The sequence below is a fragment of the Littorina saxatilis genome, linkage group LG6 (genome assembly GCF_037325665.1).
Source record: "Littorina saxatilis isolate snail1 linkage group LG6, US_GU_Lsax_2.0, whole genome shotgun sequence".
In the NCBI taxonomy this organism is placed as follows: Eukaryota; Metazoa; Mollusca; class Gastropoda; order Littorinimorpha; family Littorinidae; genus Littorina; species Littorina saxatilis.
Genome location: NC_090250.1, coordinates 40,440,313 through 40,459,905, shown reverse-complemented (window position 1 = coordinate 40,459,905; position 19,593 = coordinate 40,440,313). Strand labels below are relative to the sequence as shown.

Genomic DNA, 19,593 nt, shown 5'->3' with positions numbered 1-19,593 from the left:
ATCCTCCCTATATAGGGGAAGGGCTCCTAATATGGACCACTTTTTGTTTCATGCTGATAACTAGCTTGTTTTCTTGCGAAGAAGTTTCATTTTGTGTTTGGTAGTCCTTCTCTCTTAGGTTAACCGTTAGGCCTAATTAGAGTAAAATAGCTTTGATAGACATTCAGCAAAAATTAAATACAGAAAAAATCACAAAGGGTCCATATTAGGAGCCTGGGCGCCTAATATGAACCAGTGAAACGGCCTTCACGAATCACTGTAAAAAGCCCCCTATATTTGAAAATAACATGATACAACTTAGTGTACAAGTCAGCCTAATTAAAATTTGCTCTAGATTTATCTGTTTCAGGTTGATGAGAGCATTATTTGAAGCACACCGAGAAACTAAAGAAGCATATCAAAAACAGAGTGAAAATAAGTGAAATTATCAACTTCCACGAAAAGAAGACTTTTTGTTGCATTTTTTTTAAATCTCGAGGGCTAGTTATAGGTTATTTCCAGCAAGCTTCTTAATGAATTAATGAAAATAGCCTTTAGCTTTTATTTTCTTCGATTTGTTGAAGGTGGTCCATATTAGGGGACTCGCACATACTTTGAGATTTTGCTATTATTTTTTGTTTGCAGTAGAAACTCGGGGTCAACACTGCTAAAATGTAACAAATACGGTTTTAGCTGTCATATATAGCAATTTTTGTGTGATAAAAGCTTTGGCTGTGGACAGAAACGAGTCCGTTTTAGGCGGCAAATTTAGAGTGAACGCTGCCAAAAGTGACAAACAGAGAAAAAGCCTAACGGTTTTTAGATTTCTGTTTCTGCAAATGTTTTGACATGTGCAAGTTATCCAGAGAGGGTGAATACAGCGAATAAAACTTTTTTGAGCGCTCTAGCGACGTTAATAGAACAGAAGGTGGTCCATATTAGGAGCCGGTCCATATTAGGAGCCCTTCCCCTAAGAAGATTATCCCCCCTCCCCGCCTCTCGTCGAATCTCACGCACCCCTTGAAATATGGTTATAAAAGGTATTTAAAGATGTAATGTTAAGAGGATAGGATGATTGCAAAAAAGGACGGCTTTGGACGCAGTGGTTGTGATGCACAAGCATGAGCCAAGCCGTGGCCGGGTGTGTGTGCATCAGTCTGAAAATCAAGGTGGGCACAGTCATGTCATCCCATGTGACCGCCACCTTGGACTTATATAGCTGTATCTGCCAGGGGAAAGCCCAGCGTTACGTGCCTGTGGTGTCGCCAGCTCCGGTGACTAACGAGGCTCCCCGCCTGATCGCAGCCAATCAATGTCCGCCCTTGTCCCCGCCATTTTTCAGGCTCGGAGGCTCAGTTCTCTCCAGCAAACACCGGGTCATCAGACGCATCATGAGGGCACACTGGCTTTGGACACACACACACAACGCAACACACACACATTAACACACACAGAGGCACACACACACACACACACATACACACACAAACACACACACACACGGCATACACGCACATACCCATACACACACACAAACACAAACAGAGCATACACAGAGCATACACGCACATACCGGCACATACCGACACACACACACACACACACACACACACACACACACACTGGCTTTGGCTCCTTACTGCAGTTACCCTGATCCCGTTCTCACTGGAACGTCACAGCAGTAGATTTGACTCAGTAAGTTAATTTTTTCCCCGTGGAGCTTCCAAACGAACCTGCAGACTGATCGATTGAAAAGAAAATATTGAGGAACATTTCAGAGGGCTTAAAGGACCCTGCGCATGACAACAAAATAATGGAGAAAAATGTTTGGAGACCGGAAAGGAGTCTGCAGATTAAACTAAGAAGAAGGACATTATGGAGGAACGTGTCAAAAAACATGGAGACATTTTGTTTTGTGGAGAGCGCAACAAAGCGACTCCTGACAGAGATAGAACTTTCTTTCTTTATTTTGGTGTTTAACGTCGTTTTCAACCACGAAGGTTATATCGCGACGGACAGAGATAGAAGCAAACTTACAATAACAATACCAACAACAATACTTTAGTTTCCATTAAAACGAATACATTTAGATGGAAAATAGTCTTCGACACTTCTTCTTTTTATTTGTTTATTTATTTATTTATTAAGGAGATTTCTATAGCGCATAACTAAAAGCACTGCGCTCTACAATATCACTAGATATAAGCACACGCAGACATACTCTGATTAAATAGAACTTAGCCTAGCAAGACATACTAAGAACACTAAACATTTGAGTTCATACAAAAATAGAGAATTAAATTAAATACTGGACAAACGATTAAAGTAAGCTTAAGGCCTACACCAACTGCAATGGGCTATTTCAAATAAAAAAGTTAAGTTAACTATAAAAGGCAGTGCATAAAACTCCATACTCCTAAGAGGGTCGAACAAATAAGTAACATAAGACTATTTTACTATAATTACTTCGTAAAAAATAATAAACATGGAATACAAAGCTGTAATTGTTAACAACAAATTTAAACAGATTTTCATGCCATATGCCACAACACATTTTGACACACACCCAACCTCACACAAGCGCACATACACACTTACACACACACACACACAGACACACACACACAGACACACACACACACACACAGACACACACACACAGACACTTGTCTTTAGTCCTTCGCGTGCTGTTAGATGTTCTGTCCCTGTAGTTACGCATGTTTCTGAAGGTCACTGTTGCTCCGAGGTTTCTTAGCGAACTGCGGACTTTCACGTCGATTGATGCCAGTATTGGCCAACCTGTTTCAACTGCAAAAATGATAAATATTTTGTCCGTTTCAAACAAAAAAGGAGACGAACCCTGAGACTTGTAGTGATAAAAAGCATATTGTTCTGGTCCTGGCCGCTTCAGTCAAGGAGCAATGCGTCCACATAACGAGCATGTGCACGCTATCATAAAAACAAGTTGATTGTCGCAGAAAGAGAGAGAGAGAGAGAGAGAGAGAGAGAGAGAGAGAGAGAGAGAGAGAGAGAGGGAGAGAGGGAGAGGGAGGGCGACAGTGAGAAAGAGAGAGAGAGAGAGGGGGGGAGAGGGAGAGAGACAGAGAGAGGGATATCTAGTGCAATCATTCCATGAGCAGCTCCATCATTCCCTGGGTGTTACGTTGTGTCCGACAACAGCTTTGTCACACTACTATCTTTTTGCCCACCACAAACAGAAAAGAACTGCACGTAACAAGCATTGCATCACATTACGGGCAGGGAAAAATGGGGTTGTGAGAGTGTTGAGGAAAGGGGAATTGGGGGACAAGAGAGAGGGGGGGGGGGGGGGGGAGGGGTGCAGTGAAAATTACGTTCTTTCTTTATTTGGTGTTTAACGTCGTTTTCAACCACGATGGTTATATCGCGACAGGGAAAGGGGGGAGATGGGATAGAGCCACTTGTCAATTGTTTCTTGGGCGGGGATGTAGCTCAGTCGGTAGCGCGCTGGATTTGTATCCAGTTGGCCGCTGTCAGCGTGAGTTCGTCCCCATGTTCGGCGAGAGATTTATTTCTCAGAGTCAACTTTGTGTGCAGACTCTCCTCGGTGTCCGAACACCCCCGTGTGTACACGCAAGCACAAGACCAAGTGCGCACGAAAAAGATCCTGTAATCCATGTCAGAGTTCGGTGGGTTATAGAAACACGAAAATACCCAGCATACTCCCCCGAAAGCGGCGTATGGCTGCCTAAATGGCGGGGTAAAAACGGTCATACACGTAAAAGCCGTGGGAGTTTCAGCCCATGAACGAACAAACAAACAAATTGTTTCTTGTTCACAAAAGCACTAATCAAAAATTTGCTCCAGGGGCTTGCAACGTAGTACAATGTATTACCTTACTGGGAGAATGCAAGTTTCCAGTACAACGGACTTAACATTTCTTACATACTGCTTGACTAAAATCTTTACAAAAATTGACTATATTCTATACAAGAAACACTTAACAAGGGTAAAATGAGAAACAGAATCCGTTAGTCGCCTCTTACGACATGCTGGGGAGCATCGGGTAAATTCTTCCCCCTAACTGTACACACCCCTTCGTCTTCTCTTTTGATGGGTTACTGCCCTTTCCCCCACCCTCCCCCTTGCCCCTTCTTAGTGTCAGTGTATCCCTCTCTTCTCAGTTTCCCTCTTTCCTCTTAGGCACAGAAAGTACTGTTTCTAGATGGACAAAAAAGCAAAAGTCACAAATCCAATTGCATTATGTACGGATGAACGGCACAAACACAATATGTAAAAAGGAGAAAAAAGGAAGGTACGCGAGGTAGAAAAAAATCGATTTAAAGTTTACTGTTTTTGAAAGTTTGCTGACTTTTGGCATATTCCGCCTGCCGTACGTTACGCTTTGCTGCCAGCCACACATTTTATCTGCGCGAGCTGATAACACACAATGGCGGCACCCAGTGCACGTGCGGACGTTGTAGATCTCGGTGAGTGAAAATCCTGTGTTACAGTCTCTTTATGATATAAAATTGCATTGCTATGAGTTGTGTTCTGTCTAGCGAGTTATAAAAGTACGTTGCAGGCAAGCTATGTGTCATTTTATGAGTAATTTCACTTAATTTCTGTGAAAAACGAGTCAAAATGTATGGTTGGCTAACGGAGTCAAATCCACCGGCAACCTATTCAGAGAATCATTCCATTTGTGACTCATGTCGAACTTAGTGTGTGTGACGCGTGCGCGCGCGTGAGTGTTAGTTGGTGTGTGTCTGTGTGTGTGTCTGTGTGTTCAGTATATGTGCACCTGTCCCACTAAATGTTTTTAACATAGAGGGGGAATCGAGACGAGGGTCATGGTGTATGTGTGTCTGTGTGTGTGTGTGTGTGTGTAGAGCGATTCAGAGTAAAATACTTGACCGATCTTTATGAAATTTGACATGAGAGTTTCTGGGTATGATATCCCCGGACGTTTTTTTTCAATTTTTCGATAAATGTCTTTGATGACGTCATATCCGGCTTTTTGTAAAAGTTGAGGCAGCACTGTCACACCCTCATTTTTCAATCAAATTGATTGACATTTTGGCCAAGCAATCTTCGACAAAGGCCGGACTTCGGTATTGCATTTCAGCTTGGTGGCTTAAAAATTAATTAATGACTTTGGTCATTAAAAATCAGAAAATTGTAATTAATTTTTTTTATTTTATATAAAACGATCCAAATTTACGTTCATCTTATTCTTCATCATTTTCTGATTCCAAAAACATATAAATATGTTATATTCGGATTAAAAACAAGCTCTCAAAATTAAAAATATAAAAATGATGATCAAAATCAAATTTCCGAAATCGATTTAAAAACAATTTCATCTTATTCCTTGTCGGTTCCTGATTCCAAAAACATATAGATATGATATGTTTGGATTAAAAACACGCTCAGAAAGTTAAAACGAAGAGAGGTACAGAAAAGCGTGCTATATCGTTGTTGTTCTCAGCACAGATCTAGATGCTTTTGTTTAGAAGGGGAGTACGAGTAGATGATCCCGCTTTAATAGTAAATTTCCGCATTTTTCAGATGAACCTGAGCCAACATGCGTCATCTGTAATAAGCCAATCCAGAACGGACAACAAGCTGTGCACTAGACTGAAAAGGGGGTAAAAGGCCTCAAAAAAGCCAGTCAGTTACGTAATGTTTCACTGACGTTCCAAGTAGGCCAGAGACTACATAAGGAGTGTAGGCAAGAGTTCTGCAACGCCAACTCGATAAACCGTGATAATAGAAAACGCACAACAGAGGAATCAGCGAATGTGGCTACCCTACGTTCGAAGCAGAAACAATTTGACTTTGCGCATGACTGCTTGTTTTGTGGCCAGCCTGCTCTTGAAGATGACGAAAAGAAAGTATGTCCAGATGTGTATTTTGTACGTTCGTTTAGTTTTCAGCTTAAACTTCTTCAAGCATGCCAAGAACGAGGTGTAGGGGACAAGTGGGCAGAAATCGTTCGAGGTCGCCTTGAATTTGCACCAGATCTGCATGCAGCTGATGCAGTATATCATAATCAATGTAATGTAAATTTCAGAACAAAGAAAAATGTGCCAATTTCATTTAACTCTCATCCCGATACCCTGGCGAAAGAAACGACGAAAGGACGACCAGAAGATCCAACTCGAACAGAAGCCTTTCTCCGAGTGATTTCCTATCTTGAGGACAATGAAACTGAACAGGTGACTGTAGGCGACCTTTGCAAAAAGATGGGACAATATTGTGATGAACCCTTTTCTGAAAAACACATGAAAAGGAAGCTGGATCAGCATTTCGGTAAAACCATCATCATTACCAGCACCAACAACAAGTCCAACATCATAACTTTCCGTGTTACTGCAGCGGACATTTTATACTCATTTTCAAGAACTCCAAAAGATGAGGATGCAACGACTGAGAAGCTGCTGCAAAACTAATCATGTCTGACATCCGGGAGATGAAATCAAACAAAGACAAGTATCCCACAAGAGATGAAATCGGAAACCTTGAACACAATCTTGAGTATCTGCCCGAGTCTGTCAAGCTCTTTCTCCAGACACTTATGCACAGGAAGAAGGAACCACAGCTGAAAATTGCATCGCTGGGACAAGCTTTGGTGCAAGCAACATGTCCAAGGATTGTGATGGCACCTCTTCAGATAGGGCTTGCTGTCCAGCTTCACCATCTGTTTGGTTCAAGGTATTTAGTTGATCACTTGAACAAGCTGATCGACTGGAGCCCTGCACTACTGATCTACCACCCGCACCAGAGTCATTACTGAAAGTCATCAGATGTAACTGTAAGGGAGACTGCTTGTCCAGGAGGTGCACCTGCAGGAAGCATGGATTGGAGTGTTCACTCGCTTGTGGGGAATGCAAGGGGATTGGCTGTGCCAACTCAGCTCCTCTGCAGGAAATTGAAGGCCTTGAACTTGAGGAAGTATAAACTGACACTGTATGCGTTTGAGTTCTGGACAGAGAAACTAGCACTTTTCAGAAGCGCTACCATTGGCAGACTTAACTGATGTAAATGTCCCTGAGACACTGAGATTAGGTCATTTAAGATTTCCCCAAAACTCTATAGACTATTGATTTCCATTGGGTCATTCCCTAACCCCCACTCCACATACGACGCCCTCCTTGTTCATTATCATTATTCGCCAGCCTTCGACAGTACCGGACATTGAGGGGTACGGTGAGTAAGCCTACACGCTTATTGTCTTGTATATATGGTACTTTTTGTTATTCGCGCAAGCAGCTTGCTGTCTTTTTGCTGTGTTACATTATGCATATTGTATGACAATGTTAGATGTTTTTGTTTTTCATGTTCTTTTCTTTTTAATGATAAAGTCCGCAAGATGATGTGCTACTAAGAATATGCTTAAAGTTCGTGTGCCGAGTCGGTCATTAGAGTTACACAGCTTAACTGTATTATCTGTTCACGGCATTCAGGACTTGCGTGAGCAAATACTGTGAACGCATCTATTATTATTGCAAATCGGTTTGTTCCATGTGAAATATCTCACAAAACCCTACAAAATAACATGTTACATGACCATATTTGGGTTTTTTACAAGAATTTTAACTTTTCCGGTAATGTTGTGACGTCATAACCGTCCAAATGACCCACTTGCGCAACCCGCAGCAACCTCCTTTTTAACTATAATGTTTATGTGCCTATTTTCGACCTTTTCATAAAGAAAACAAGACTTTTGCAATTTTGTCCAACCTTCCCTTTTTTCAGACATAACTTTATGTGCCTATCTGCCCTTTCTTGTCCATCCTGTTCTTCCGGCTCGCCCTTGGTTCGTCCTCTTGTCCCTTTTTGAGGAAGGCGAAGATGGGTGTGGTTGAGGACGGGGGTGTCGTCTTTTCCTCCCAATTTCCCCTGTGAAAAACGTCTTAAAGTATCATTGACAGAACGTGATAGCACGCGGGAATGGAAGCACGACGGTGCTGGTCAAAAGCTCGGGACAAATCGCCATCGTCGCATTTATGACATGGGCTGAGTTTTCGTACGGCTGTCTCAGTGTGTGCTTATTGCGTTAAAGTAGTCGAGAAATAATTGATACATTTGCGCCATTTTTATTTTTTTGGGACTGAATGTTGGTTTTAGGTAGACGATTTTCTGGGCTCTAAAACGCTTCGATGTAGGGTAGAGTCGACACAGTTAGTCTTAGCCTATAAATAGTTTTTTGGAGAACATTCCCGACGTGCTATGATAGAAAAGAACACAGATTTTGTCGAAAAAGCGTCATACATTTTTTTCCTGGATTGATTTGTCTTAAAGCCTTTGTGAGGTTTTGACTTTTTTTCTCATCACCAAAATGTTTCAGTTGCCTAAGGATGAACGTGTTAGTTTCACATCCATTACTAAAGTCCGTCGGAGAAGGACACGTGTGTGTGTGTATGTGTGTGTGTGTGTGTGTGTGTGTGTGTGTGTGTTTTAAATACTTTAATCTCAAGGTGCAAGAGGCAAGTCACGGGGAACCTGAATGCATTACTCGACGTCAAGTGTAGTTCAACTAATCCAGTTTCGTTCTTCGAGTTAGCCGTTGCAGCTAGGCTCTCCAATGAAATGAACCCATTACAATGAAGGGTTGTGTTTATCCGGCCCTGCATTGTTTGGCGGTGTGTGTTGTGGTCTTGCTCGACCTGTTTGTCTGCGTGTCAGCATCTTGCGCACACGTGGCCGTCAGTCCTTGCTGTGAAAGAAAGAATGTTTGAACCAAAGGATATCAAAAGTGCCTGTCTTGAAGGTTGTAAATGTTGCAGTCATTAACATACTAAAAGCTGCTTTTTATGGTTGGTTTAATGATCAAGAACTTGAAGCTAGTGAAACCGTGTTCTGCTTCTTCTGCGTTCGACTGCCTAACTGTGTTATTTCTTGGTCTTCTTCTTGAACTCTCGCAGTTCAATGCTGGTGTGGGTGACCGTGTGTGCCTACGGGCCTTCTCAATCTCGTTTGTAGTCACATGTTCGTAAATTATCACTGCCACAGGTAAGGCTTGATACAACAAAGAAAGAGAGACTGAATGACCTTTTATTTTGAAAACTGATACGCCAACTTGAATTGGTAGACTTAGGTGACTCTTTTCTTCTGGACAAATCAGAATCATGTTTATACTTTTAACAGAGAGCAGTATAAAACACCGCAAAAGTGACAAGTAAGGACATACGTGATGACTTGTAAAACTAAAAAAGCACTAATGTTCGTCTGTATCAAAACCTCTAAAGCACGCAACGGCTAGGCAACAAAGCCACGACACGACATTTAAAAACACGTCAAAGGGAGTATAGTCAGCAACACTATCAAACGAGCAGGAAGAATGCTGAAGTAGATCTGCAGACAATGCCAGGAGGAATTCCATTGTTTCCCCCCGATCCCTTTCCGTCAGTCCGTGCTGTTTCCCGTCTTGGTCTCCTTTCAAAACACAGGGACTAAAAGCACTGGCTAATGTTGTTCAAATGTGCTGCTAGCTGAACCCCACCTAACAGTTGTGTTACTGCGTGACAGATCAAGACGCTCATGCCACGTCAAGGGCCAGTTCGACGTGTGTCCTTAGTTGCGCTTTCTATACATGTATGTGTGTTGATATTTGTTAAAGCAATTTATTTTATATTGTTGTTTGTAACGTACGTTTCATTGCAGATCGTAGTGTAGAATCGCTCATTCATAGCAAATAGTAATATACTTGACGTTTCATGTCGGTTTCTTAGAAATGGGTTGTTGCATAAAACAGGCGCAAGTCAGGCCACAGGCGGAAGGTATCGTTCACTGGACCACTACTTACATAGAAGGAGTCTTTCTGTGTAAGTAGTGGTCCAGTGAACGATACCTTCCGCCTGTGGTCAGGCTTCCTTCGCGAAGAAAAAAAATTGAAGGAAAAAAGCGGTAAACGTATGAGCAAGCAAGAATTATTATTACTCAATGCCTCAATATACCCCCCCGCCCCACCCACACACACACGCACAACCTGCGCAGAAAACCTAGTACATTATTAACCTGTGAAATAATTACGTTCACGCACTGACCCCAATAATTCATTCGATCGATTTTAACAGAGGGCAGAAAACGACCAGCCTTATCCCCCTAGATACGAGGCAGCAGACTGTAAAATTGTCCACTTTTAATATTACTGATAGACTTCACAAACCTTGCCACGCAACGCCAAGCGTATGCTCCGTATCTTACCGATATTCGGGGACCCAAAACGTGTGGTCGCTTGTGTGCTGGACTGGCGATAAACAACGGTCATTGGAAGTCAGTGAAGTGTGACCAAGTACAAGAGTTTCTTTTCAATGCACACGGTCAGAGGTTTTTGAACTAGTGAGGCGTGATCAGAGGAGAGCCGCGAAGTTGAGAAAGGTGTGACTGACGTGTTGATTTTTACACCCCCGGTATAGGGGTGTGTATAGGATTCGGTCGATGTGTTTGTTTGTTTGTGTGTTTGTGTTCGCATATAGATCTCAAGAATGAACGGACCGATCGTCACCAAACTTGGTGAACAGGTTCTATACATTCCTGAGACGGTCCTTACAAAAATTGGGACCAGTCAAACACACGGTTAGGGAGTTATTGGTGGATTAAGATTCTACAAGGACTTATAGAGGGACATATTAATGGTCAAAGGGAAATAACCTTCTCAGTTGGTGGCAGTGAGAATGGTAAGGACGGGGGTGTTTTTCCTACCTCGGAGGAATTTCTTGTTGTGGAAGCTTTACTCGAGATCGGCTCCACGTTTGATTAGATTCTGTGCATTTCAGGAAGGAATGGATTCCAGGGCAGTTTTGTTATTGAAACACGCTGACAGACACAGAAGAACGCACGCATGCGCGCACGCACACGGGCACACATACATACAGACAGACACAGGTTCCCACGCTCATACACACACACACGCGCACACACACACACACGCTCTCACGCACGCACGCACGCGCGCACTCACACTAACACACATACACGCACGCACATACACGCACGGGCACACATACAGACAGACAGAGGTTCACACGCTCATACACACACGCATACACACACTAGCACGCACGCACTCACGCACACACGCACGCACTAACACACATACACGTACGCACGTACACACACACACACACACACACACATACACAATACACACAACCTGAGTTTCTCCTCGTTGAGATAATAAAGTGTAGGCCTACTATGTCTATGTCTAATGTCCACATGTACGGAACATGCAGTGCGGCATGAGAAGCAGCACACAAATCTCTTCGTATGTCGATTAGAAAAATAAAATACACAAACAAACCATTCGTTCAATTTTGCTCACCCTCGTCTTCTCTCTCTCTCCTCCTCTTCCTCTTCCCTCTTTCCATTATCATCCCGAGCCAAGCATAATAGCTCTCGGAAACTTGAGCTCCGGTAATCGATATTTGCCCCAAAGGAAAGAAAATAAAACCCAACAAATGAAAAGAATCAAATGTCAATAAAGATCTCTACGCTTGGACTCACAGCAGCTTGTCTTGGCATTGCTCGTTCCAGAAGGCACGCACCCTAGGAATGTTTGGCTGCTTTCGTATCAACACATTGTTAAGAGGGGGGCGGGGACGTAGCTCAGTTAGTAGCGCGCTGACTTTGTAGCCAGTTGGTCGCTATCAGCGTGGGTTCGATCCCCACGTTCGGCGAGAGATGTATTTCTCGGAGTCAACCTTGTGCAGACTCTCTTCGGTGTCTGAACACCCCCGTGTGCACACATGCGCACGAAAAAGATCCCACGTTCACAGCGAAAGTCTCAGGGCTTGGAAAACACGAAGACACGCATGCACCATGTCTAATCTCCGATTATCATGATCGTATTTCGATACTTTGACGAGACAAACCCAATGCTGGTGTGTCGAAGAAGGCAGCCACAGCGGGCTTGTTCGAATCAAAGTATCACACCATATCTTCAGCGTATTACAAATACCTGTCCCAATATAGACCAGTTGGTCTAAGAGGACGTTAAACCTTAATAGTCAGTCATTGTTAAGAGGCTCTGACCTGCCCAAAATGAACTTTAACTGAGTTATCGCGGATGATGTGTACGCCAAGCAAACTGTTCCGTTTCAAAATCTTCAAAAATTGTAATGAAGCGTAAGGGTTAGAGGTGAGACGAAGGAATGTTTTGTTGTTGTTGATTGACACGAGTTAGGCTTTTAAAGGGCCTTGTCTACATTTTTATACCGAAATCGCCATTTGACCATTAAAATGCAGAGTCTATTATCTACAATTATCAACAATACACCCCCTTTCGACCAGGAAAGACGAAGCCAGTGTAGCCGTTTGAAAATTCATTGTAGTATTCCAGCGTAGAGAAGGATATCCTTATTTGGAAAATGCCAAGCGCAAAACTCCTCTCAAATCCCGTGCATTTCGTGCGTTTAAAAAAAAGCGTGGACAGCGCTCCAGTGTCAAACTGTTGCTGCACTTGTTTGGGCGTGGCTATAAGCATAGTGACATGAATTTGATTGGTCAGTATTTTTAGGCAAAGCACATGTTCTCAGCAAACAGAAAACAAAATATTGGAAGCGTGAGTCCCGCTACCCAAAACTAAAAATTTTTTTACATATATTTTTGTTTCTATAACTTTTTCCCCATGGTTCATTCATCATCTAACATAACCTTTTTTGCGAAATCTAACCATAATATTGTTGAAAAAAAGCAAAAATGTAGACGACCACCTTTAAAGGAACGTACCACTCTCCTGATCATTTTTACCACCACCGATTTGTCTGAGCTTTTGCATGGGAGAAGGACATCTTTTCCCGTGGACAGGGATGGCCAAATCTCAAAATTTAAACTCGCCAACCGGGCGAGTAACTTAAAGAAAGTCACTAGCCCGCCATACATTTTTCTGGCCGGGTACATACCACAGTTGCTGCATCTGCACCGTTTATAACGCTTTGAAACTCGATATTACAACCAACAGTTTTGCATTGGACCAGAATGTTCACTTGCCAGTCGGGCGAGTTGCCAGGCAGTTTCTACTAGCCCGGCGGATTTTTTACTCGCCCCTGGCGATCGGGCGGACGATTTGGCCATCCCTGGTTGACATATGAACCAACATTTACAGCCTGGCTGTTTTTTGTGCTGAATTAATTTCGAAAGTGACACATTTGTCAATATGCAAAATTAATTCATAAAAAAATCTGCGATGGTGCACATAATAGCTTACAAAGGAAAGAATGTCAAAGTAATGAGCCAAAATTAGGCGAATGATTAATGCTGGAAGCTTTTCTGATAAAACACCATGAGGGCTAGTGATTGATAAGTTTTGGTTTCTTTTACAAGAAGATTTTCTTATTGATAGACTTGAAGAAAGGGGAGTGCCACTTCAACCCTATTTGTTTAAATTAATTTTTCGGCGGGTTAATGGTTTGCCGAGACTACAGGCGCGTATGCTGATTATATTTCTGGACGGAGAAGAGCTGAATTGCACATCTTTCATACAAGGGGAGAGATTTTTCCCACTGCAAGCTCGAGGGGGGCAGAAAGGAGAAATAAATAAGAGAATAGTTTTTTAGTGCGACGTGATCAGAACAAACCGTCTGGTGAAAATTGATTTCTCCGGGGGGCTGGTGCTTGTAGTTTATGGATTCCTTTTTTATCTTCCGTGTCGGTTCTCTGCAAACACCAGCAGCTTATGTTTCTTGTCAGTCGCCATTGGACTGTAGAGGGGCTGTGTGTGTGAGAGAGAGAGAGAGAGAGAGAGAGAGAGAGAGAGAGAGAGAGAGAGAGAGAGAGAGAGAGAGAGAGAGAGAGAGAGAGAGAGAGGGAGAGAGAGACAGAGAGAGAGAGAGAGAGAGCGAGCGAGAGAGAGAGGTAGAGAGAGAGAGAGAGAGAGAGAGACAGGGAGAGAGAGACAGAGACAGAGACAGAGAGAGAGAGCGAGCGAGAGAGGTAGAGAGAGAGAGAAAGACAGAGAGAGAGAGAGACAGAGAGAGAGAGAGAGACAGAGAGAGAGCGAGAGAGAGAGTGAGAGTGAGAGTGAGAGAGAGAGAGAGAGAGAGAGAGAGAGAGAGAGAGAGAGAGAGAGATTGATTATGTTTACATGCGTGTGTGATCGTGTGCTGAAGGAATGCTCCTGGCCAACACTCGGATAAGATATCTCTGAACTGATATAACTATGCTTTCTGCAAAAGAGATACAGCGGAAGACAGGAGGAAACCTTTAATTCCGTAGCTCTGAGCCCACGAAACCATCTTCATGCTGTATGGACACGACAATGGCCAATCGCGACTCGGGGACATAAGTGAGTTGAGTCCCGATGCACTCTTGACAATTATCTAATGAATGAACTTGCTAATGTAGGGTATATTCAAAGGAACCTACCCATGTATGTCACTTATGTACACTGCATACACTAAAACCATTTGTTAGTGCGTACACGCATGAATATGTGTTGTTGCGCAAACTCATGTTTGTGCGAGCACATAATTATGTTGGTTTGCATGCTGCGCTTGCTTTAAATATACTTTTCTTCCCGTGTAAACGATAATGTACCGGCTTTGCCGTGTACACGATTATGTCAAGACTCATTTCACGTGTAATAAAAGCATACTACCACTTGGGCACATACATTGAAGCAACAGCCTGTCCACTTCCTGCGGGGAGTGAGAATGCTCTGCTGAATTTATTTCGCAGTTTGACACCGGTGTCAGTTAAATAAATTGATCCATCGGAAGATTCCCACTCTGTGCAGGACACAGACAGGGTTTAGATGTTCTGTTTGTGTGAAAAGATGTGCTTATCACATGTAAAAGCACGCACAATTTTGTGTGTGATGCAAATTATCGTTCACACGAGTAGAAGGTTATTCTGTTACTTAAATCACGCATGCAAGTGGATTTTTCCGAGCCTGCGTGTGCATTGTGTTGATTTGTTTCAGGAACGGGGGGAGGGGGGGGGGATTTATCGCTTCACATCATGAACACCTTTTTCCCCCCGTCTGTTCCGGCCCTGTCTCCTGTTTTCATTACGCCTTTTCTTGGATTTGATTTGATTTTGTCGTGCCCGCTTGTTTTATAGGGTATGAGGTTACAGAACTCTCGTCTTGGTCTTTCCTTTTTCTCATAGCGAGAATAGCCACGGTCGTGCGCGCCGACAGGCCAAGTGACATGCAAGGAATTTTATGGGGGGAATTGATTAGATTTTGACGTGCGTGCTTGTGCTGTGGAGTTGGCAATGATGGCTTGTTATTAGACATATATCAAAAAGGCCGACAGACAGCCGCGTTTACAGCATAAAAAAATTCCACGGGCTAATCGTGTTTGTGAACCACCTACACAACTGCGCTAACTAATCGAAACCGGGGGAGAGGGTGAAGACGGGTCGAGAGATAGAGAGACTCAGACTCAGAACTTTATTACAAAAGGATAAAGGTTTTAGGCAAAGCCTATTCTTCCAACCTGTCCTTTATACAACACGTAAAGACGGACGCACGTACAAAATATAGATTGAATCATATAAAATACAGAAATACATTGTATGGAATGCAACACAATGTGCATTTAAGGAATTACACTAGGAGAACTCAAAAATTACAGAATTACATTGACATAGTTATATCTTTCATTTGGGAATAAAGTTGCTCAGATCAGCCGTTAACACTAGTGCAAAATGTTTAGCGAGAGAGAGAGAGAGAGAGAGAGAGAGAGAGAGAGAGAGAGAGAGAGAGAGAGAGAGAGAGAGAGAGAGAGAGAGATACAGACACACACACACACACACACACACACTTACACATACTCACACACCATGGCCAAACATGTGGTGGTGCATATAATCGCTCAGGAGAGAAGCGTGGTACATTTAAGACTGACACAGCTGCTCCAAAACAGGTTCATTCTGTGGTCTTTTTACCCTATGACAACATCTTTCTTAGGCCAAAACAAGTCTGTTTACGGTAACATAGGCCAAAAAAATAGGGTCGGTAGGTCGGGATTTTTTTTTTCTCCCAAAAAACATATTTTTAAGTTATTTTGCCAAAAAACAAAGACCTTTTTTTCCCCAAATGCCAAAAAAAAGTCTAGGGTCGCGCGAAAAAATAGGGTCGGTCGGGATACCGTAAACAGACTATTTTTTGTTGTTGGCCTTACAATGAGAAAGTCCATCACGACAAAGCCAGACAGTTGCGTGTCAGGGCTAATGTGGCACAAGGACTTCCATGGTCACCGACCATTCCGGCCCGACGGCTTGGACAGCGAGACTATCGGCAGGACAGCGGAAAATGACCAGCAAGTGGACACGACGGGAGAGTGCGAGACGTTGGGTGCTGCGCGTCAAGCCTCATAACTGTCGTGTGGCCCTGTACTGCTTCTTTGAGTTTCTTGCAGCCCCTGTCTTGTTCTTTTAGCTTCTGGCAGCCCCTGTCTTGTTCTTTTAGTTTCTGGCAGCCACTGTCTAATTCTTATATTTTCTGGCAGCCTTTGTCTTGTTCTTTTAGTTTCTGGCAGCCACTGTCTTGTTCTTTTAGCTTCTGGCAGCCCCTGTCTTGTTCTTTGAGTTTCTTGCAGCCCCTGTCTTGTTCTTTTAGCTTCTGGCAGCCCCTGTCTTGTTCTTTTAGTTTCTGGCAGCCACTGTTTTGTTCTTTTAGTTTCTTGCAGCCCCTGTCTTGTTCTTTTAGCTTCTGGCAGCCCCTGTCTTGTTCTTTTAGTTTCTGGCAGCCACTGTTTTGTTCTTTTGGCTTCTGGCAGCCACTGTCTTGTTCTTTTAGTTTCTGGCAGCCACTGTCTAGTTCTTGTACTTTCTGGCAGTGACTGTCTTGGCCTTTTAGTTTCTGGTAGCCATTGTCTTGTTCTTTTAGTTTCTGGCAGCCACTGTCTTGTTCGTTTAGTTTCTGGTTGCCACTGTCTTGTTCTTTTAGTTTCTGGCAGCCACTGTGTTGTTCTTTTAGTTTCTGGTAGCCACTGTTTTGTTCTTTTAGCTTCTGGCAGCCACTGTCTTGTTCTTGTACTTTCTGGCAGCGAATGTCTTGGCCTTTTAGTTTCTGGCAGCCACTGTCTAGTTCTTTTAGTTTCTGGCAGCCACTGTCTAATTCTTATATTTTCTGGCAGCCTTTGTCTTGTTCTTTTAGTTTCTGGCAGCCACTGTCTTGTTCTTTTAGTTTCTTGAAGCCTTTGTCTTGTTCTTTTGGTTTCTGGCAGCCTTTGTCTTGTTCTTTTAGTTTCTGGCAGCCACTGTCTTGTTCTTTTAGTTTCTGGCAGCCACTGTCTAGTTCTTTTAGTTTCTGGCAGCCACTGTCTAGTTCTTTTAGTTTCTGGCAGCCACTGTCTAGTTCTTTTAGTTTCTGGCAGCCACTGTCTTGCTCTTTTAGTTTCTGACAGCCTTTGTCTTGTTCTTTTAGTTTCTTGAAGCCTTTGTCTTGTTCTTTTAGTTTCTGGCAGCCACTGTCTAGTTCTTTTAGTTTCTGGCAGCCACTGTCTTGTTCTTTTAGTCCTTATTGCCCCACTGCATGATGTAGGCCCTATAGATGCGCGAGACAGAAAGATGTTTGGGAAAAAGTTTAATAAACAAAACCATATATAAAATTATAAAAAATAGGACCGCTGTTGTATTTCAATTGCTCCCATACACGTTCACTCGTTTTCTCCCAAAGTGGGCGTTCAGGCAATCATACTCTGATTTCAGGGGGGCATGCATTCCTGGCAAATTTGTGTTTCTTAAACCCACACACCCCGAAGAATTTAATGTCTGTTGCCTGTGTGAAGAAAAAAGTGTTTAGCGGACTTGTGACCCCTTGCCTATCTATAGCCTATAGTTGGTGACCTTGTTTTCCCCGCTGGCGCGTGCTTACATTTGACGTCAACCATTTGTCTTGGCTATTTTGGATCCCCTTACTCTGGCTTTTGAAGCGGTCAGTGGCTTCTGCTGCCACGTTCTCTGTGCTCCCAGGGCGAAGGAAAGTGTTTGAGACTGTTAGCACCAGGAAAGTGGTTTCACTGTTAGTCGCTCCTCCGCTCTTGTCGCCTCTCATAAAGGACACTGTCTTGTCCGGTTGATTAGGTTAGTCCTGGCTTCTCACTTGGCGCTTCGTGGCCGTTGTCCGCTTCAGTTGCCCCTCAGCTTAGGGCGTAACGGTACTTATAGTCAGACTATTTGTTCAACACTGATAAAATCATCATCATCAACTTGAAATCCAACATGAAATGGTCATTTTCAGCTTGTTGTCTATTATTTAACAGAAGCTGGTTGTCTTAATTTGCGAAGAAAAATAGTGGTATAGTTGTATCGTCAATAAAATCATACACTTTTCTTTTAAGATTCAACGCTTATCCATTGCAATTCACACCCAACCCAAAGCCTCGATTTCAGCTACACGGACTCTGACACGCAATTTTATAAAAATTCAAACGGTAACAAGAGGTCATTTATCTCGCAATTTGTCAACCCTATTCAACCGACCCACGTAACCGAAGATTAATAGGGACCCGGAAATGGATTTGAACGGGATCAGATTATTTCCAACAAGAAAGGTGGATTGGAATGGATGCGGGCAGCGGGGGCATGAAGTGGACGGAAAGGGATCGTGCAGTATCCGAGATCGATTACGTTCTATCTGGAGGCAGCCACGCGGAAAATCACAACACAGGGCTATTTGATACGGGACGTGGGTAGATGTTTAAATGGATGAAATAAGTTAGTTTGCTGGTTAGAAGGTATACACGGTAGGGGGGTGTTGCTAGGCGGTGTAATAATGTTTTTGGGATTTCTTTTCTTCTGTTTTTTATTTAACTACAAACAGCGTTGTTCTTTATTTGTGAATTCGCAAGTGTTAGACGCACATCTACATACGGATATGCACAAAGACAGTCATACAACAGACGGGCATATCAAAACAGAAAAAAAACCAGGCAGGCAAGCAGGCAGACACAAACATGCACATATCCCATTTACTCGCACCCATTTGCACACACCCACTTACTCAAAATCTGCAACACACACACACACACACACACGCGCACGCACGCACGCACGCACGTGCGCACACACAAACACACACACACACACACACACACACACACACACACACACACACACACACACACACACACACACACACAAACGCGCACATACAATAACTCAGAAACCCGACAGGCATAATCCCGAGACTACCGGCAATCCACGTAAAATGGTATGGCAAACGTGTGGGAGATTTAGGGACATGAAGTACTTGACCTACTGATATATATATTACCCGTTTAGAGTTCTTGTGGGAAGGTCCATTCTTTAATAGGTTTCTTACATAAGCAGGAGGGTCGGCCTATATATATTTTCCACGGGGTCATACACTTTCGTTTTTTCTTCGCGTCGTGTCCTCGATGGCTCAGTTATGTTCCCCATGGGTGTAAAGTTGTCTTACCAACTAACACGCTGAGTTACCGCGTCTAATCATCGTACAAAAAGGTTCAGTTAACACTTTCTACCCCCCCTATGTTGACCAATTGTTTTTTTTAGCCGAGACCAGCCGTGCTGCAGCAGGTCACTCAGAATTGTAGTAGCTGTGTAGAACTGTGTATCAACACGCTGGAATGCAAGCGTTAGATCGACGTTACAGGAAGCGACTGAAGCTAACAGTCTGAGCGAATTGTGACAAACGGA

The 19,593-nt window shown here is 43.2% G+C and overlaps 1 protein-coding gene across 1 annotated transcript in view; it reads left to right on the top strand.

Moving 5' to 3' along the window:
• Positions 1 to 19,593, top strand: part of LOC138968016 (serine-rich adhesin for platelets-like) — a 305,824-nt gene that overhangs the window by 51,580 nt on the left and 234,651 nt on the right. The gene's annotated exons all lie outside the window — the stretch shown is intronic.